The sequence below is a fragment of the Lactuca sativa genome, chromosome 7 (genome assembly GCF_002870075.4).
Source record: "Lactuca sativa cultivar Salinas chromosome 7, Lsat_Salinas_v11, whole genome shotgun sequence".
Lineage (NCBI taxonomy): Eukaryota > Viridiplantae > Streptophyta > Magnoliopsida > Asterales > Asteraceae > Lactuca > Lactuca sativa.
Genome location: NC_056629.2, coordinates 96,226,419 through 96,250,165, shown reverse-complemented (window position 1 = coordinate 96,250,165; position 23,747 = coordinate 96,226,419).

Below are 23,747 nucleotides of genomic sequence, written 5' to 3'. Positions count from 1 at the left end.
AATGACCATAATACCCTTATGTTTTTATATTTCAATTAATTTGATGTTATTATTATTATTATCATTTAAAAAAAATAGAACCCACTCCTTCATTTTCCCTACTTTAATTGTGTTAGTGAATGAGAAAAACACAAACACACACTTAGTGAGAGGGAAAGGGAAACCCAACTCGTCGGCCAATCACCGACCGGTCTCCACCCTTGTGAGGACAAAGATCTGTATGTACGGACAAGGTTTGAAAACTAAAACCATTACTTAACTTAAGATGAATGTCCGCATGCTAAAATTAGTAGTCCAGTCAAGTCTGGTAAACAAGTCAAGACTTGAAGAGGATATTCAATAAAATATTTTAATAAAGTAAAATGGAGTAAGAAGAAAGTGAAGAGAATTTAAGAACAATAAGAATGTTTTAGAGAGAAAGTGACTTGACTTGCAAGATGCTTTCTATTGAAGTGAAAGAGAATGTATCATTAAGGTTACAATGCATGAAAAGATCATATCCTTAAATAGCAAAGGAGAGATAATAAGACAAAGTACATGACAACGTTGACAAACAAAGGTTGCAAGTCAAAAAGGCTTGACACACCTTATTTACTTCGATCTTGTCCTATCATCTTTCCAATCAAACACATACAAAAAGATAAGAAACATTAAATGCTATTAAAGACTCTGACATGGCATGGAATACTATGTGTGTCTTCGATAGGCCTTCACTTCGGTATTACATAATCTCGCATTTCATCTCTTCTTTGGAATGCAGATGACTTCAGTTCAGGCTTGGCTTCGGATTGTTAGAGATTCAATTTCATGTATAAACAATCTCTGTAACACCTGTTCCATGTAGTTATTTGATTTAGTTAATTTCAGGGTTTTGGTGCATGACTCAGCGAGTTGGGAGCAACTCGTCGAGTAGGGGCATTTAATCATGGACGCAGATTGGGACCAACTCGGCGAGTCGGAAGGCCCAACTCGGCGAGTCGGAAGGCCTGACTCGCAGATTGTGGCCTCCCTTAGCACCTTATCTCCCTACAGAAAGTAGTTCGCGGCCGTGAACACCCTTGAGTGAGAGTAAGAGCATTTGTGAGTGATTTTGGTGGGTTGTGATGGATTTTTAGAGCTTGAAGAAGAAGGAGCAAGGAAAGAAGTAGTAGATCCGACATCTACACCGTATTGGCCACCATCTTGAGGTATAAAGTCGTGACCTTGAGCTTTAGTTACTTAGATCCCTCTTCTTGGAAGTAAATGGCCATTTTTGGTGCAAAATGGAGTCATACTCGAATCTAGACTTATCATAAGGATATGGTTCTAGATCTGGACCTCTTTAGGTCCCCAATGGCATAAAGTTGCCTCCTTTAAGTAGTTCAATCCCTTTCCATGAATTAAAACCTCGTATGAAGACTAGTTTTGGTGTTATGGCCATGTGAGGCCTTGCATGCACGTGAAGTTTTCAACTTTACGTGACATCTTCACCAGGGAAGGCTAGATCTGAAGTTTGGGACACTGGATCCCATTGGAGAAGGCCAAAAACGAGAAGGACTAAGGGAACTCGCCGAGTCCTTTAATCGACTCGACGAGTTGACCAAAGAGTTTAAGGCCAAAGAGTTTGCGGCCAGGGGTTTGCGGTTGAGGGTTTGAAACTGTGAACATTAAGGAACTCGACGAGACACTCAAGTGACTCGGCGACTTCATGAATTAAGCAAGGAACTCGTCGAGTAACTGGTTATACTCGACGAGTCGAGGTCAACATGGACTGTTGACCTTGATTGTGAACTTTGACCTTGACCTTGATTTTGACCAGGGTTGATCTGAGAGTATTTATGGGATGGTGTTAAGTTAATCACTTGATGATTATAGGCAGTTGAGAAGGAGTAGCGTGTGGGATATATTTGGCTTCAGCCTACTAGTTCAACCTTTTAGAGGTGAGTCTCCTCACCATACCAATGGGTCTAAGGCACCAAGGCTGGCCTATTTTATGATGTGTAGTATCTTAGATGAGATTTCATTGTGTGACGTGTTAGTTGGGATGAGATAGGAGGTATGCGATTGATATATGTTGTATGTTGTACGAAAGACCATGGGAGAGCCCAGGACACTTGGATGTAAGACCATGTGGAGAGCCCATGGCTTTCCTATCAAAGACCATATGAGATCCCATGAAACTTAGGTGTAAGACCATGTGGAGAGCCCATGGCATGATGGTTTAAGACCATGGGGACGAGCCCACGACATCCTTATCGGTTGTATGCATTGCTTATATGATATGTATAGCTGTTATAGCTAGTATGATGTGATGTATATGGTTTGTGTGTGGTATGCTTTGGGGAACTCACTAAGCATTAGCTTAGAGTTTGTGGATTTGTTTCAGGTACTTCGGAGCCCAAGGCCAATGGCAAAGCTTGATGGCGCGGCATGCACTCTCTCGTACTTTTGTAGGACATTCTGATGTTTGGAATAAAAGTTGTATTTGAATTATGTTTCAAAAACAATTATAATTGGATTTCTTGATATTGGAAATGTATTTAATCATTCAAAAAAAAATGAAAATTTTCTTTGTAAAAATTGGGTCATTACAAGTTGGTATCAAAGCCTTGGTTTGAGGGATTCGGGCACACTCTCGGGTGTGTCAGGACTCAAACTAAGGAAATGATAAAAAAAATTGTTTTCAAAATAAAAGTTAAAAACTTTTAAGAAATGGAAAAGATGAGAGTGCAACGCACATGATCATCCGAGCCAAGTAAGTAGTTCCCCAATATGTTAGCCATGTTTTACTGATATTTGAGCTATGTTAATCGTATGGAACTTGCTATGTGTATGCTTTTAAAATTATACACGGTTAGGAGCTTATAGCCTTAGAATGATTGATTTGGTCTTATTTCCTGTTCCTTGTTTGGTTGTGGTCCTAAGGTAGAATCTATTATTCGAAAGTCTATTTGATCCTTTTCTGTGTATAATGTGCATGCATAAAGGCAACCTATCATGATTGGTCTGTTCGATATGGGTAGAGAAAATCTTAGGACAACCTGGGATTTGGGTTATGCGGTGGCTTGTGGTATATGATTTATTTTGGGACGAATTGGAGTTGTCAGGTAGAGCTTTGGGGAAAGGTACAGTTAGGTGTGGAAGGTAGTATTGGGCCCGTACTACTGAAAGCATAGGACTTGTACCCGAACTAGTGCTAGATGTGACAACTTTAAGGAGGACCGATGTAGGAAGATCCCTTATATAGATGTCCTAACTATTATGGTTTATGACATTCCAATTCAGCATGGTGATGACACGATTTGGGACAGGGGGATCTGGATCAGGATTAGGATCGGGATCCGGATCGAGTAGCGGTGCAGAGTCCATTGATAAGAGGTTGCACGGGATCATTGCAGCCGAGGTTACAAAGGGTATCCTTGACGCTACCCCAGTGATCCTTGGGACTGTCAAGGAAGGTGTTATGGAGATCATGGAGGAGAGGATCATGTCATTCAGAACTAAGATTGTTGCAGGCTAGATCGGGGCCCGAACTCCCTCGTTCTGGGAGTTCAAGGCGTGCGGAGCACCGGAGTTCCTCGGGGTCAGGGACCCCATCGTTAGCCGACGCTGGGTGGCAGATATTGAGAACGCGCAGCGCATGAGTTCTTGCCCGAATGCGACCAAGGTGGGTTTTGCCTCGTGTATTTTGAGAGACAGAGCCCGAGACTGGTGGGGAGAGGTGGCCATCCAGGTGGGAGCGACTGGTGTGGCTGAAATGACGTGGGCCGAGTTTGTTCGGGATTCTATGAGAAGTTTGCACCACATATTGAGGTGCAACGGCTTGTGAGGGAGTTTCACGACCTACAGCAGAATATCGAGACTGTAGCGAAGATCACCGCCAAGTTTTGGGAACGAGCCTTGTTGGTTCCGCAATATGCTACTGATGAGGATATGCGGAGGACGAGATATCATTCCATGTTGATGGATGATATCTGGGAGTTTGTGAGCTTTACAGGTTGCAAAACCCTAAATGAGATGGTGGAGAAGGCCTGTAAGCGGGAAATGGAGTTGGACTTCCGCACCAAACGGAAGCCTGAGCAGGCACAGGCAGGGGTAGGTCAGGCTAAAAAGCCTAAGACCTCAGACACTTCCAGCAATGGCCAGCAGGGCCGTGGCCGGTGTGCCAAGTGCGGTAAACCGCACAGTGAGGCTTGTCGAGCGGTAGACTCGGGATGTTATGTTTGTGGCCAATCGGGCAATGTGATCAAAATTAAAACTAAAATTCATAAAACCAACTCCAAACAAGTTCTCAAAACCGAAAGTAAATGAAAACTCAACGACATGTCTAAAGTGGTATCATCAGTAAAGTAATATTAAATGTAGCTACCTAAAAGCCCTCATCCTTTCCAAGGCATTATATCATGTTACCTGTACCAATGTAAGGCAGAATCAACAAGCAAAGAAACAAGTGTCAACATACGCTAAGTGATTCAATCATAAGTACATTGTTATGGAACGCAAATATCCCAAATAGGTCAAACGAAACATCATATAAACATGCATTCAAATACTCACGTAGCATGACATCAAATACTTCATATAAACAACACAATAATGCTCAAATAATATTATTCTTATCTAGAGCTTTTACATGTAGTTACGCTTCACTATTCATTTTTGTAACTAGCTATTACTTCATTCATCACTATAATTGTCACACCCTCGAACCAGACGGCGGAAACGTCGGAGGGGTCGCGTGACTTAATTGAATATCATCACATTGAATATACATGAATCATAACATAAACGTCACCATGCATCAATATATTACAACTGGAGTTGTTCACATCAAGTACATTTTTTTAACATTACACATTCATAACATAAATTGTTTGAGTGCTTTTAACAACATAACATCTTAACATTACTTCATATTACCCTTCCGCCTACCTGTTACCTGAAAATACAAGTGATTTTGGAAAAATGTCAACATATGAAATGTTGGTGAGTTCATAAGCAATGTTGTGATAAAATGATTTTTGTATAGTTTGTAAAACCCAGAAAATCTGATATTTTCTGAAAAGACTTTTGTTTATCAAAGTGTGAAGATCCATAAGTTGATGCATGAATGATTTCAAAAACATGTATATATGAAGGGTATTTTGTATTATAGTTATAAAATTTCGAGCGAGTAGTATTGAATTCCCCGGAAAACCTGATGTTTTCCGATGCTGATAGGTATCCGTGATTACTGATTTTTGTATTGTCATATCGAATGAATATTGATTACTCCACATTGTATATCGTCCTAATTTCGTCTACTTTGATTTCCCATAAGCCTTAGCGAACGAAGAGAAGAGGAGCACTATGTCCTACTACTATCGTAAGTACCTTAGACTGTCGGGAATGCGAAAGACACGATGGTCCAACTCGCATTTGATTACTTTGACCTTACTAGCCTTACTACTGGGCCACTAGGGCCCAATAGCACATAAAAGCTATTGAAAGTCCTTTTACACGAAATTGGGTCATAGGAGGCCCAATAACACATAAGCGTTATCCCTTTGGGCCCAAAGATCATTTTGATGGACTTGCAAGATCCATCAAGCATGATTTGAAACTCTCAAGCCCAAAGTTTGTAAGTTTACTCATCGTAGTTATCACGTATCTATTGAAGTGTTTGATTTAACAGTTGTTGTTTTTGTATTGATTCGAGACCGAATCAATTCGTTTATAACGATATTTGGAGTTGAACGTGTATTTGTTTTCCATTTTGTCGGTGGTCATGGATTTTATATTTTTGACTTAATGAATTAATTTATTTAGAAGTAGAAGTTTGACCTTTTCACTACCTTTCTTTTATAAAAATAACAATTTTAGTCCTTTATATAAAAGAATTTCATTTTTAGTCCTTAAAACATTTTCTTGACACTCTTGCATCATAAATTCGTTGAAAAGACAGTTTTAACCCAAACATTATTTTATTAACAAATTCAGCCCTTCCAGAATGATATTTCTCGGTTAAAACCCCATTTTTCGCAACTTTTACAGTTTTGGCCCAAAATCCAAAAACTTTACATTTTTGGTCCTTTTTGATAGTGAAAAGTATTTTTGACCCTTGAAATAGTTTTATTATGCTATTTATCCCCTGTTTTGAAAAAAGATTCGTTTCAACCCCTTAAATTGTCATTTTTCGCAATTTTAGGCTTATTGGGCTAAAAAGCCCAAAATTAGCCCATTATGCTAAAAATTTTATTATTCAGAAAAACCATTATGGAAACTTTTTTGACTCTTTTGGGCCCTTAAGAAACCGTGACTTGACCATTTTTAACCCTAGTTTTGTATATTTGACATTTTAAGCCCAAAAATGGGTTTTTTATGTGGAAATATGTTTATCATAATCTTATAAGTTATTATCCTTGCCTTGTTTAGTGTAAAAATAACTTAGATTATGTTTGTTTCCTTTCTCATATCATAGATCTCGAGTATCACCCCTTTTTAGTTACATGTTCATCACAAAAACACATAAAAATACACATACATGCATAAAATCACACATAACATACACATACACATAGATCTACACATTTTCTTGTATTCTCCCCCATAAAACACATGAAAACCGAAAAGTGAGGGGTATGAAGCTCACCTTAAGTTGTGGTTTCGGTTTTGAAGAGAGGAATGAAGAAAATTCGATCCTAGTAAGCTTTCTTGGAGGATCTCGAATTTAGAGGCTTCTTAGATGCAAGACCACAAGGTTGAATAGATTTAGAAGAGATTTTTGATGAAATGAAGTAGCTAGATTATGGATCCAAGCAATATCTTATCTTAGATGATGTATTTGTGTAAAAATCTTCTTGAAAGCTTCCTTAATCTCGAAAACTTGATGAATGGGTGTAAGTGTTCTTGAGAGGATTTGGAGAGAGTGGAGATGAATATTGTGAGTGTGTGTGTGTGTCTTGTTTCGGACGAGAGCAAAAGAGAGAGGAAGAGAAAAGGTGATGGGATAGTGGCATGGAAATATGAGACCTTTGCATGGAGATCCAATATGTAAAAATGAGGTGCATAGGAAAAGTCAACCCTTCCTTTCTTTTGTGGTTTGGGCCGAGAATGGAGAGGGGAAAGGAGCAAAAATTGGGCCTTGCATGCTTAAGCCCATATTTTAGTTAATTTAGATGATGCTTGGCCCAAATAAATCAAAGTATAATTCTTATGACTCATTAGGGCTAATCTTATTTGGTTGTGACCCAATAAGACCCATTAAAGTTAACCTAGTTTATTTTGGGCTCATAAGGCCCAAAAATATTAAGTTTCATGTATATGGGTCCAATTAGGGCCCATTTGAGAGTTCTAGGTTCAAGATAGTTAAATTGGAAGCTCATTGGTCCATTAGGTCCAATAAGGAAATCTTAGTCCAAAATGGACTTAAACCGGCATCTCAAAGGTTTCCAATTCTTTGTTGACTATTTGTAGTGCTTCAATGAAGTATTTGATGAAGTTTTGTTGTTATTGAATAAGCATCATACATGCTTTCATATTGTGGATTCATAATTGATATAAGTGTTGTAATTACAAGGCATCAAAATTCCTAGTTGTGACAATAATATTATATGATAATATTAATCTTCACTTTCATATTTAATACTTACTCTCCTATAAACACCTTGGAATTACCATTATGATACTTCCTATTTCCGTGTCTATATATTTATCAGTAACCCCCACGTTAAGTATCTTATTAACTACTAATATGACCATCACAATAGAATGCACTAAGTGAGGCGTGACTCTTACCCATAACATTGCCCCGATTCGTTGTGTTTGCTACTCTGATGTTTGCATATACTAGTACACGAGTTGTCGTTAAGGATCGGTACAAGTGGCGCTAATTCTAGGGTGTTACACCTCCCGTATCCCATGTGATGTTTGCGCTAGCTCCACTGCATGAACAACATCACTCCAGTCCACCCACCGAAAGGACCATGTCGCTAGTGGTTTTATTGAAAAACCACTCGACACCAATTTTGGCTTAAGCTCTTATCCTATAGGTATATTCCAACCTATTAAGTCACCTCACAATTAGGATAAGGTACACCCCTATGTCTAGGATGCTACCCTTAACCTCGTTAAATGTATTCCCCTTGTTATTAATATATTATTAATTTGTAACTCAAGGAGTTACATTTTAAACCTCACTAAGTAATCATGCTCATTGCGATGATAATTAAAGTATTATTACTTCCCAAGTTACTTCTTATGTAAACACACAAACTAGTAAATACAAGTTAAAGCGTTTTACATCAACATACAAATCCATGTACATATCAAGAAAATCGTAATTATGGCTTATCACATCTCTAACATGCTTTGTCCTAATCATCAACATACACGATGTGTCTGATACAGCGGGGATTTTATATTTTGCAGGATCAGGTTGTAGCAGTCGTTGTATCGGAAGAAAAGATAGGTGCACAAGGAAGAATTAGATAATAGGTTGCTATTATGTAATTCCTAATTGTTCATGTAACATAATGATTTTTATTGTAACCCTGTGAGTTTTTCTGGGAAGTAAAGTTTTAAAATGCATATAATTCTGCATTCTAGATTAAAACTATGATGTTTCCCTTAGATATTATGTATAGAAAATCTGGATCTTTACAACATAGATTTCATAATTCCTCATTTAAAAAATTAGCCGGAAGAAGTATGACTGTTGAGTTAATTGGAAGAAGAAACGAGGAAAAAGAATAGCAATAACAAAGGCCTATGGAATAATAAAAAAGATGGCGCTTAACCTAAAATCAAATTAGGAAAAAAGGAGAGGGCCTGTGATTGTGATTTCGCACATGAATATGGTCTATTGAGAGATTACTTATAGAAGAAAATACAAAATCATACATATGTTAATATTGCTTTTTCAGAACGAGATCAATCCCTCCCTTACATTTCTCTACTTGCAATTCTAACCAAAAAAGAAAGACTCCATGAAATCAGGCTGCTTTTGAATATTGGAGGTTTTTGACCAATCGAGATCAACCCTCATGATGATGATGATGGCGGCAGAGTTTGACGATGGGCGCTTTATCTCCTCCTTTAGATTTTGATTGTAGGTGATGATTTTGATGGATCTGTGATGACGTGAGAATGATGAAGGTTGAATGGTTATTATTTACTAGGTGTGAAACCCGTATATTACACGAGTTTATTAAAATAAAGTTTTGGTAACCATAAAGACCATGTTCATAAAAAAAAAGTAACGGCTGAGTTTGTGACCTTTTGGTAAACCTTATAGATTATTTATGTAATTGGGTCCTAATTAATCTATACTAATATAATTAATTAATATGAATTCACAAATGGAACGTACTATCTACATTAATATACATATACATTAATTAATATATTAATAGAAAGAGGAATTCAAAAATAGAAAGTTATTATGTATATTAATTAATATATTTATAAAATTAATTAATATGAGGTGACATTTAATATGTGAGATTTGAATAAAAAAGAAAAAAACTATAAAAATGAAAAGTGGATATTAAATAATTCAAAAAAATCTAAACAATGACAAGTGTCAAAATGAAGAAGAAGATGACATGTGGCAAAAAGTTCTTTATTTATTAGGGAAGATGGTGGCGATTAGAAAGATGATATAATCGTGGTCCTTATATTCACTGATGGCTATGAAAACTAATTATAAAAATTATGGTCAATTTCCATAATTAATAATTAGGACATTAAATCTTGAATATGTTAAATTACCTATATACCCTTTATTTATGTTTTTGAAATGATTGGATGATATTTAGTTACACAATGATAAAATAAGTGTTTATATATATATATATATATATATATATATATATATATATATATATATATATATATATATATATATATATATATATATATATATAGGGAAGAGTTATATGGAAAATGAATGATTAGGGCAACACATATTTGAACCAATGAAAACATGACAACACATCACTTCCACAATACATTACTTGTGAAGAAAGAAATGGACACATGTCATTTGATTATTGGTTCCGGTAGATGTTGCCCTAGTTATTTGTTTTCCATAGAACTCATTCCTATATATATATATATATATATATATATATATATATATATATATATAGAGAGAGAGAGAGAGAGAGAGAGAATTAGCATCATATAGACAAATTTTGATAGTTACATTCAAAAATCATGTGGCTAAAATAAATCCATTAATTTTATTTTTTTATTATATTCAACAATTGCATTTTTTGTAATTATTTCAAAATTTTTGGAAGTTTCAAAAGAAAGGGCAAAATTTAGGGTCTACTCAAGCTCCTCTCACTCTCAACAGCACCTACTCTTGAACTTCTCACCCATTCATTGGGTGAAACCTTTTTTTCACATATTTTATTTTGTAGCAATAAACTTTTTTGGATTTTTGTTTTGAAAAAATCAAAGTTCTTAAAAATTAATTCTCTACAAAATGAGCACAATCAAGAAAATTTGAAAAAAAATATATTATTAATTTTTATAAAAAAACACAGAAAAAAATTCTCCAAAAATTATAAAAGTTGAAGAATATTTCAACTCACTATACTAGTGACTTTGTAAAAAGTGTTTTTTAAAAACTAGAAAGGATTCCCCAACGTTGCCGGGGTCGGAAAGTATTGCTTTGTAAAGTAAAGTAGCATGTTGAATTGAATTGAGATAATCTAGTAAAGGAAGATAAACAATGTCATCTAATTACATAAGTAAAGAAATCTAAATAATTATTTCTTACAATAAATGAGGAAAACAAAGAAATGGTGTGACAAATTGAACTTTATTGCCATGTATAACAGCAACCGGAAAACCAATCCGGAAAATATAGACCGTTGCTTTTTGTCCGTTGATGTAAGGGTAATTTGGTCTTTTCAAGTAGTAGAGACTGAATTTGTGACCACAGGTAAACCATATGAACCATTTATGTAATTTTGACGACGCTGGTGGTAGTGGTGATGGCAGATGATGGGTGGCTTTATGGTATTGGGTGAGTATTTTCTAATAAATAAAGCATTAATTAAAAACGAAATGGAGAAATATAAATTAATAAAAAAAATTGGACTAGGAGTAAAAGTGTAATTTCGGTATCCATCGTTGTCCTCAATGTGTTAAATCTGGTAAACCACATGGACCAAAAAATACAAAAAGGAAGCAACTTTAAAATGACCCAAATATAGTTGAGGGACCATTTCTACCAAAAAAACACCATGTTATAAAAGGCAAAGTTTATGAAAAATTCAAACCAAAGTGAAAGAGTTGTTTGTGAACAAAAGCATAAAGGTGAAAGGTCAATGTTGTAAGTAGAAATACTAATAATATGTAATAAAAGACAAGGGTTATGAAAAATTCAAACCAAAGTTAAAGGGTTGTTTGTGAACAAAAACATAAAGATGAATGGTCAATGTTGTAAGTAGTGGAGGACCAAAAGAGACCCAAAATTTGTCCCTTTACTGTTAAATTTTTTTACAATCTTTATATATATATATATATATATATATATATATATATATATATATATATATATATATATATATATATATATATATATATATATATATATATATATATATATATATAATAAGTTTTTGAGGTGTTTATATTTTAATTATAAAATCTATTTTTGTTATAAAATATAACATAATTTGTTTTTTCCAAATTCAAAAATGCAAATGATAGAGTTATTGTAATGTTAATTTAGTAAGTTTGTAAAAGAAAATTTAAAAAAAAATACTATTATTAAGGATACGAACGTTTTGTTTAAACGATTCTTACTTTTTTATAAAAAATAAGACATAAAAGTTTTCGTTCTTCAAATGTTTTTTTTTAAATTATATATATATATATATATATATATATATATATATATATATATATATATATATATATATATATATATATATATATATATATATATCATATGTTATGGACTTTTTTAAAAAAAAATTTATGAATTGCGGTTGTTTAACTACCAAACTTTATTTTAAAAGATTAGTTTTATTTTAATAAAAAATATTGAATATAATATGATCCAAAATGAGATGATTCGAAATATTTATAACTAAAAAAAATATTATTCAATATGTTTATTATCCTGAATTTGTATGATCTAAAAATATTTTGATTCAAATATTTTATGATCCTTAATTATTAAATCTTTATAATTCAAAATTAAATGATTAAAAAAACATAATAATCCAATTGTTGTATTGAACAAAAACTTTATTTATTTCAATATATTATGAGTCAAAATCATATGATTCTAAAATGATATGATCCAAATTATTATGATTCAAAATGATATAATCTAAATTTTTATGATCCAAATTAATATGATTTAAAATTTTATGATCCAAAAATATACATTGCATAATATTATTACGATTAGAAACTTTTTATAATGGTTAAATGTCATATATTTGAACTGATATTTAATTCAAAAAATAAAAAGATGAAAAAAAATAAAAACATAAAATAGAAAGAAATAAAAACACAAGAAACTTCAAATGAGTCCTAAAAATATTACAAAAAAAACGAAAAAATGATTAAACGGAAAAGAAAAAAAAAACTAAAAAGTGAGTATATTATTACCTAACTTTTTATATTTAAACAAAACGAAAAAGAAAAAGAAAAACACATTTAAATTACTTTCCATACACGTTCGTTGCATATGATCATTTCCTCGATTTCGTATTACGTTCCATCGATGTGTGTTGCGTGCAAACGCGTCACAACAAAGTAAATGCGTTTGATGTTTGTGTCCATGACAAAATGAATGGTAAATAATTGTCATCGTGGTTTCTAACGGATCCGGACCCAAAAGGCAAAAATGTAAAATTGCCCATTTTCTTTACTTTCATTTCCTTCTAACTAATTTGAGAACATAATTTTTCAATATTTTGCTTATTTTCCTTCTAAACACAATTATTTAAAAAAATATATCTTCGCTTTTCTTCCATCTTTTAGACCAAATTGCAAAAATGGTTCTTATGATTGTTAAAATTATGTGTTTTTGGTTCAAAAATGTTTTGTGGTACAAAAGTGGTCCAAATTTGGATAGGTTGTGCTTTTTTGGTTAAAAAATATTAACTTTAACAATTTGGCTGTTAATTTTATTTTTAAATGACAATTATACTCTTAAGGAACATTTCTGCTATGGGTGGAAAATCAGGTCATCGTGTCGTGTTTTTATCTGACACGACGCGATAATGTTTTATGTAAAACGAACACGACATGACACGACACGATGTCTTGTTTTTTTTAACTAACATGAAAGTGAAACAATTAAAAACGACAAACATGAAATGATACGACAAAGACAACATAATATAACAATTAGTTTATTTAATTAATATTTAATCATATATAACACGAAAAATAAACACTAAATCCGTGTTGTAAACTAGTCGAGTGGATCGATTACTCGGCCGAGTACTCTGTTTTCGGCCCCTTTCTGAGGTGAGTTATAGAATCCGACTACTCTCCGATCGGCTCCTTGCTGAAGCGAGCAGTGTTGTAAAACTCGGTCAACTCGGTAATTAATATGTATAATATAGTTAATGCTTTATTATTTAACACACACATGTGATTATTACTACATATACATCTTGAATTTTCAATAATTATTCACGAGTTGAGACCATTGTGTGCTTTTTAGATTTTCTGTATTCAAATGTATCTAATTTTGTTACATATTTCAATCAACTTATAGTTTTAACTTATGATTTTAAAATATATAAATTTCCTAAAAATATTTCTATATGAATTACCGAATCTGAGTACTCCCCAAGTCTCCCGAGTACTTGCAACTCGGTAGTCGGCCGAACAGGTACCGGAAGCGATTTCTACAACCATGTGCTAATTCATGTCAATTTCGTGTCGAATTTTAAACACGAACACGACACAACATGACATCATGTTTTTTACACTTGACATGAACACGAAATGAACATAAATTCAAATTTCAGTTTCGTCCTAATTTTGTTTCTTGTCGTGTATTTTTTTTTCCGTATCATGTTATCAATTGTCACCCCCAATTTTTGCATCTATTGTTTTTAATTTTATTCAATTATTATAAATTAATTCTTTTTCTAATTTCATTTTATTGGATTATTTTTTTGTTTATCCTTATATATTAATAAATCATAATTTTAATATATAATATTTATATATTAATAATTATTACTTTATTGGATTATTAATTATTTAGTTAATTACTTTTTAATTTCTTTTTTATCGATTATTTCTTTTTTATTGGATTATTATATATTAATAAATATTATTTTAAATGTATAATATTTATATATTAAGATGTTAATTTATTGATCGTTAATCTTTTTTAATGTTTTTTTATTAGATTAATTCTTTTTATTGGATTATAATTTAATAATAATACTTTTTTATTTATTTTATTGGATTTCTATCATTTTAATTGTTTTTCTTTTCTTTTAACTATTTTTTTATTACTTTGAATAAAAAAAACCAATATATATATATATATATATATATATATATATATATATATATATATATATATATATATATATATATATCCCACCCTCCCTATATCTCCTAATTTATTTTAAATATTTAGAAAATAACATATTTTGAACAACACCACCACCATCACTTAGTCTGACAGTGGTGGGATGAGTGAGATTTTTTTAAAGAAGTTAGGATGGTGGTGGTGTTGTCTAAAAAAAGAATTGAAAAATAAAAGTAAAAAAATAACTAAAAGAAATTAATAATTTAAATAAAACAACCCATTTTCGTCATCTGTATCTTCTTCATCTTCCTCCCCAGATCCCTTATTCCCATCATCATATATTTGGTCATACGTATTTTTAGTTGATGCTAGGCATAATCGTTCTGAACGAGTTATAGTACAGAGTGACTCAAACCGTTCTTCAACTTGAGCTTAACAGTTTGAAGTTGAGAATTAGGCTTGGCATCAATCAACTTGTTTTTGTTGACTATTAAGTTGTCTTTATTATCAAACCAAATACAATTAAACAATACAACAATCGAATGCTCATTGCCATAATACTCAAAATCTATAAGATCTCTTGCAATTTGTTATAGTACTCTGACTCGTGTTCGACATTATACATCTCCCTCATCATACATACTCTAAAGTTATTCGTCACACGACCCTCACCATATTATTTATATTAATTCATTTTTTTTCATACAAACCACCACCATCCTAATTTATCTTAAAAACATCTCACACATCCTACCACTACCTGGTCGGGTGATGGTGGTGAAGTTGTACAAAATATACTATCTTATAAATATTTAAAATAAATTAGAAGATATAGGGCATGTGAGATTTGTTTTTTGGTTTTTTGGTTTAAAATAATATAGAAAACATATAAAAGAAATTAAAAGCAATTAAAAAAAATAGTAATCCAGTAAAACAGTATTTATTAATATATAAATATTATATATTAAAAATAATAATTATTAATAAATTATAATCTAATAAAAAAGAAATTAACATAATTATTAATCAAATACAGTAATATTTTTCAATATATAAATATTATATATTTAAATAATGATTTTTAATATATAATAAGCCAATAAAGATAAATAATATATTAAAAAGGAAACTAAAAATATTAATTAAATGTAACTAATAATCTAATAAAGAAATATTAATTAATGTATAATTATTATATAGGAGTATTAAAAATAATATTTATTAATATATAATAATACAATAAAAATAATAAAATTAAAAAAAATTATTCAAAAGAATTAATTTACAATAACTGAATAAAATTGAAATAAAATTGTCATTTTAAAAAATTAAGAGCTAAGTTCATAAAGTTAACATTTTTTACAACGAAAAAAAAGACTTACAAAATATCTGACCACTTTAACCACAAATATTCTTGAGCCATAATACTCAAAATCTCTAAGATCACTTGCAATTTGTTAGAGTAGTCTGACTCGTGTTCGACATTATACATCTCCCTCATCATACATACTCTAAAGTTATTCGTCACACGACCCTCACTATATTACTTAGATTAATTCATTTTTTCATACAAACCACCACCATCCTAATTTATCTTAAAAACATCTCACACATCCTACCACTACCAAGTCAGGTGATGGTGGTGAAGTTGTACAAAATATATTATCTTATAAATATTTAAAATAAATTAAAAGATTTAGGGCATGTGAGATTTGTTTTTTGGGTTTTTTGGTTTAAAATAATATAGAAAACATATAAAAGAAATTAAAAACAATTAAAAAAATAGTAATCCAATAAAAAAGTATTTATTAATATATAAATATTATATATTAAAAATAATAATTATTAATAAATTATAATCTAATAAAAAAGAAATTAACATAATTATTAATCAAATAAAGTAATATTTTCGATATATAAATATTATATATTTAACATAATGATTTTTAATATATAATAAGCCAATAAAGAGAAATAATATATTAAAAAGGAAAGTAAAAATACTAATTAAATGTAACTAATAATCTAATAAAGAAATATTTATTAATGTATAATTATTATATATGAGTATTAAAAATAATATTTATTAATATATAATAATGCAATAAAAAATAATAAAATTAAAAAAATTATTCAAAAGAATTAATTTATTTTAACTGAATAAAATTGAAATATAATTGTCATTTTAAAAAATTAAGAGTTAAGTTCGTAAAGTTAACATTTTTTACAATGAATATATATATATATATATATATATATATATATATATATATATATATATATATATATATATATATATATATATATATATATATATATATATATATATATATAGGTTCAGGTTCATTTGAGACCATTCTAATTTTGTGAGACCATGAAACCAAATCTAAAAATAATTTTAAAATGCAAAATAAATTGAAAAATCCAAAACTTCTTTTTTTTTTTAAATATTATTTTCGGAACTTAAATTAACTAAAAAAAAATAAAATAAAAATAAAAAAAATCCCGTTTTTTTTTTTTTTGAAAAATACGTGAAATATTCTAATAGAACATTACACTGTACATATTCTAAAAAATAATTTTAAAATGCAAAATAAATGGAAAAATCTAAAAATTATTTTTTAAAATATTATTTTCGAAACTTGAATTAACTAAAAAATATAAAAAAAAATTAAATAAAATCTTGTTTTTTTGAAAAATACGTGAAATATTCTAATAGAATATTACATTGTACATATTCTAAAAATAATTTTAAAATGCAAAATAAATGGAAAAATCCAAAAATTCTTTTTTTAAATATTATTTTCGGAACTTGAATTAACTAAAAAAAAAACAATAATAAAAAAATACGTCTCACGGTCTCACAAAATTAGGTCGTCTCACATGAACCTAACTCTCTCTCTCTCCCTCTCTCTCTCTCTCTCTCTATATATATATATATATATATATATATATATATATATATATATATATATATATATATATATATATATATATACGTAAAGGTTCAAATGAGAACCAAAAAAGATTTAGAACTCTAAGAACCACTCTATTTAAACTTATATTAAGTGTATTTTTTTGTCAATTTAAAATATTTGATTTATTTTAAGATTTAATAAATGGCTAAAATCAATAAGGGCATGATGGTCATTTTGATAATTTTAACATCATATTCCTAACATGAGACTAAAAAACAAGATCTAATCATTTTTTCTTACATTCAAACTCTCACACCTACCTTCAAGAACTCAAACACAAACCCTCTTACTATCATCACCAACTACCACCACTATCGCCACCTACACTCGATGCCGCCATAGACCGCCGCCACCGTATACTGCCATCACCGTCGTAGATCGTCACCATCTCATTCTCTTCGATTTTTGGTGAAACAACACCAGATCTACATCAGATCTTATGTGTTTAACACATTTCAGGTCTAGATCTGCAACAGATCACCACACCAGATCTACCCCAACACCTCTTTTTCTTCTTACCGGTGAGGCTAGATCTACCGTCGCCTTTACCTGCTATCGTCGTTGCTACCAACACCCAAGTTAACAGATTTCAAGCCACTCCTCTATTGTTCCTACTGTGAACTGATTTCACAAACGAATCCAAACAAACATTGGAATTGTAACAGTCGATGCCAACTAACACTCTCACTGTCGAACGCAAGTATCACCACATATGTCTTCCTCCACACCTTCGGATTTGTGTTCGTCTCAAACCTCCGACCTCGCCAAAACACCATAAAACATGTCATTCTATGTTTTCTTTGGTGATGTAACATTGATGACAACTTTTTTCCGATGAGGATCCACCGCCTACCTCTAAATGTGCTTTCAGTTCCTCTAGATCCGCTTCCTATTCCTCCATATTTGCATCCGTTTTCTCTAAATTTGTTTTGTTTCTGACTGTATCCAGCAACCTTGTTCATCTCCGACCAAGAAGGGCCTTTCATCTGTGACAACATATGCTTAGATCGATGCTTATCTCACTGTCTTCTTCGATGAACATGCTCTCATCCTCTCACAGTCTCTTGATTTGAAATTATGTCATTTATGACAAGCATTCTATAGATCCAGTGGAGTTTCACTCAAATCGAGGTAACATAACTTCATATTTGCTTTTGTGCTTAAAGTGTTTGTGTTTTAATGCATATTTTGAACACATAATTATGATTTTGTTGTACAAGTAGTTTTTTATATCATGATATGGCTTTAGCAAATGATGGCTTTTTTTGCCATGGAGTTGTGTCGATGTGTTTGATTTTTATGAATTGGTTGTCATTTCTTCAAATTTATGTGTTTATGATTGTATCTGTAACAATATATTGTCAAGATATTTTTTTTTCTGTTGCATGATTCATACAATAGGATTCACACAATGTGTTTGATGATTTGTTCAATGAAATACATAAGTTTTAACATGTTATTCTTTTTTTGGATATATTTTGTCATTAAACTTTAAAAAATATATAAATATATAATTTTTGTGTTATACATATATTTTCTTAAACTATAAATAATGCATGAATGGTTGTATTAAACTTTGAGAATATACATTAAAATGTGAATACGAGTATCACAAGTTGTTTGATGAGCGTATGCATTAAGCTGCGAATTATGATGTTTCAACTATTGTTTAATTTTGTTAATGTTAGTTTTAACTGTTATTAATAAGAAAATATAGGTTTTAAATAGTGAATTCATGAGTTTTATATGTTTTAAGTTGTGAATTAGTTATGAACAAGTCTATTAAGCTGAGAATATGGTTGAGAATGTATAATTTTTATGTATTAAATTGTAAATTTGTTATACTAAGTTGTGAAATTTATGTATTTAATTGTGAATTGATTGTATTAAGCTGTAAATCGACTGTATTAAGCTATTAACTAACTTGTGAATTTTGTATATTAAACTATACATTTATTATATTAAGTTGTAAATATTGTGTATTAAGTTGTGAATTGATTGTATTAAGCTGTGGTTTTTTATGAACATAGTATGAGATGAAAGAAACATTATAAACATATATGATTTTTTCTAATTTTGAATAAAATCTGTAAATTTTAAACTGTGAATTCGTGTAAAGTAAACGTTGAAATATTAAATTAAGTTGTGAATTAATGTCTGCAATGATGAATTAAATTGTGAATCTAATTTTTTCTATTAAAATCTGATTTTTGAGGGAAGGATGTTGGCGGTGTTGGCACCGATGATTGATGGTCGAGATAGTTGATGGCAGTGTATGGTAGTTTGCAGTGTTGATGCTAGTGGTGGTGGTAAAGTAAGAATATGCTCTATTTCTCACTCATCTTCATCTTCTTCGCTAATTTCAGATAAGTTATCATCTTTTATGATTCATACATATGTTTTGTTTTTATGTTTGCCTCCGAAATATGCGATAATTTATGTATGTATTAAATTGTGAATGAGCTATTTATACATTAAAATATGATATTATACTAATCATTGAGTTGTGAATGTGTTGTATTAAACTATGAATTTTGTGTATTAAGTTGTAAATTTTATTCACATCTTAATACAATAAATTTACAATTTAATACACAAAAATTCCACCATATATGAACTTATAAATATGAGTTTTAAGTTGAGAATTTGGTTGTGAATATATAATTTTGTATATTAAACTGTGAATTTATTGTATTAAACTATGAATTTTGTGTTTTAAATAGTGGATTTACCCTATTAAGCTATGTTTTTTTTTATGAATTTGTGTTTACATCTGAAATATATGGAGAAATAAGCATTATATACATATATGATTTTCTCTAATTTTAAATAAATTATATAAAATTTAAATTGTGAATATTATGTAAATTAAACTTTGAAAGAAGCTTTATCCTCCAGATCTGAAGGTATAAATATAAGTTTTAAGTTAAGAATATGACATTTCTATTTATTAAATTGTTAATTTATTATATTAAGTTGTAAATTTTATGTTTTAAACGGTAATTGACTATATTAAACTACGAATAGATTGCATTTTGCTGTAACTTTTTTTTTTATATATTTTTTTTGTCAAAATATGAATGATTTATTTATGAATTTTTGTATAAACGTTCTTGTGAATATATTTATTTTTGTGTTGTATACTTATGTAATAATGCATTAATTTTTGTAATTGTTTTGTATTAAATTCAAAATGAGTAAATTGATAGGTTTATTAAATTATGAATGTATTATTTAGCTTGTCATTGCATTACTTTATATGTAGAGCTGATTTGTAAAGAAGAATGGTTGTCATGCTGGCATAGGTGGTTGGTGACAACATGTGGTGGTAGAGTTTAGGTTTGACAGTTCATTGAGTTTGTGAATTAGTTTAAAATTGATTGTATTAAGTTGTGAATTTTATGTATTAAACTGTAAATGAAATGTATAAATTTGTATTTCATATAATTTTTATGTTAAAATATGAATGAAAATGTTACACTAGATTTTTTTTTACGATTTTACCCTTTTCTTACCAAAAAGACAAAAATTGAGATTTTAACATATTTAGACAAATTCACAAAAAAAATATTTACTTATAAAATGAGGGTTCTTAGGGTTCTTAATCTTTTATGGTTCTCATTTGAACCACTCCCTATATATATATATATATATATATATATATATATAGAGAGAGAGAGAGAGAGAGAGAGAGAGGAGGGTTCAATTAAGAAAAAAAAAGGTTGAGAATGGGGGAATCATTCTCAGCCACTCATTTATTTTTGCCGCAAAAGCCTCCGTCGCACCAGCGGAAATGGAAAAGGAATAAACATGTGTTTTCCAACAACACATGTTGCCTTAAACTATGCTAATCATTACCTTAATATATACAAAAACATAGTTTTTTCGTTTTTTTTTTTTTAATTTTTAAGAAGCTATTTTTATCGAAAAATGATTTTAAATATACCAAAATTCATGATTTTTTATTCTCTACAAATAGACATCCATATTGATATAGTTTTAAGATAAAATAATTTTTTTTTATATTTTCAGCTATCGTTATTCATAAGTGAATAAAAATGCATCAGATTTTTACCACAGTACATTCGTTATTCAATTATGAATAAAAATATATAATTTTTTTTTACAGTTTATGTATCATTCATATATGAATATAGCATATCATAAACATAGTATATTCATATTTAAATATTAGACGATGCATTCACTTGTGAATATTACATATTTTATTCACTTGTGAATATTAGATGATATATTCACTTATGAATATTAGATAATATTTTCATATCAGAATATTACGTAGTATTACATGGTATATCACATGTGAATATTACATAGTATATTCACTTGTGAATATTAGATGATATATTCACTTATGAATATTACACAGTATATTCACATATGAATATTACAAGGTATTTTCACAAACATATATATTTTTTATATATTATTCACATATGAATAGCATACAGACTTGCATATTTGTTTTTTTGTTTTAGAGTAAATTACACGAATGGTCCCTATGGTTTGGGGTAATTTGCACGTTTGGTCCCTAACTTATTTTTTTAACTCGGAAGCTCCCTATTGTTTGCTTTTATTACGTGTTTGGGCCCTACTGTTTGTTTTTGTTACGCGCTTGGTCCATATCTTACCTAAAAATACTATTATTTAAATAGAAAAAAATTGTGGGGTAGGTAAGCTAAGGTGAAAGGGGTGGGGTTGGGAGTGTGTTTATCTAAATAAATTAAAAAAATCAAGGGCAAAATAGTCTTTTTAGCTAAGACAGGGACCAAACGCGTAACAAAAGCAAATAGTAGGGACCTTCCGAGTTAAAAAAATAAGTTAGGGACCAAACACGCAAATTATCCTAAACCATAGGGACCATTCGTGTAATTTACTCTTTGTTTTAATGATCATATACTGATTCAGGTGAGAAAACATATTCATATATGAATATAACGTGATAATTTAGTTTATGCATTTCATCAAACAGTTGGGGTGCATACAATTTAACTTTTTTAAAAATGTTAAAAACATGATACTTTGACTATTTAAATCTTACAAAATAGTAGATTGATAGAGAATTATATGAAATTTTTCAAAAAAAAAACGTTGATCTTTTTCTAACCTCAATTTTGAAGTTTTATTTGATAATCGATGTTGAATGAATGATATGAAGTGGATTTTTTGTTGATTATCTATGATGTTGATCTAATGACGCTGGGAGTATAATTAATTGTAGATGTTGAAGATTTGATCGTATTCAAGCATAATTGAAGGTTGGATTAAAAGAACCAAAAATGAATTTTTGTTGTTAACTGTTGAATCGTGTTGGTAAACATGTTATTAACGAAGATCGATGATTGATTAGCACTGGATGATGTTGATGATGGTTTAATTGAAGAAATCTGGATGATTGTTGAAGGTTGAAGAAGAAATTTGGATGATGAACGATGAATAGGTTTGAACTGTAATCTAATTCTCTACATATACGTCTTTGAGATTGAAGGTTGTTATCATATTTACAAGTTTGCCACCATGTCTTTTTATGCTTAGATTAAATGAGTGGCTGAGAATGATTCCCCATTCTCAACCTTTTTTATTTTCTCAATTGAACCCGTTGGAAATGAAGGGCCACCAGCTTCATAGAAGGTACTAGGACATTCACTGACGGTTTCAGCTGAGACTATGACAAGTGTAGTTGTTGGTGGAGCTGTAGCACTTTGAGTTGCCAGTCTAAGGACGAGCATGCGTCTTTTACTAGGAGGAGGAGAGGCTTGTGTAGTAGTGTGATCACTTTCCACTGGCTCAGATGAAGGTAAGACAACATCAAGGGGAGGAATCCCCGATACTATCACCATAGGAATTGCTATTTCCGCCGATGGATTGGTAGGAGTAGGTGTGGATTCAAGAACATCTTCTTCTTCCCTTGTCTCTGTTACCGGATGAGCAACTTCATCGACATTATCAAGCAACTTTTCCAGGCTTTCTCCGGTCATAAAATCTTCATTGCTACCGAAGTTTAAGGGAATTTCATCATTATCGAATCCCGTGAGGTCGAGATCTTCATACAATTCAGTCTCATTCCCCGACCCCTCATTGTAATCCCTTTGAACCTATACATACTGTAATTTGTGTTCCTCAGCGACTTAGGTATTTGTAGCTGGAGTTTCATCGGCATCATGATCTGAAATTGTGATGACATCTTCAGAAACAACCCTTTCAGAGGAAGTGGGCTCAGATGAAGCTTTATCAGATGTTCCATGAGACTCGGAAGA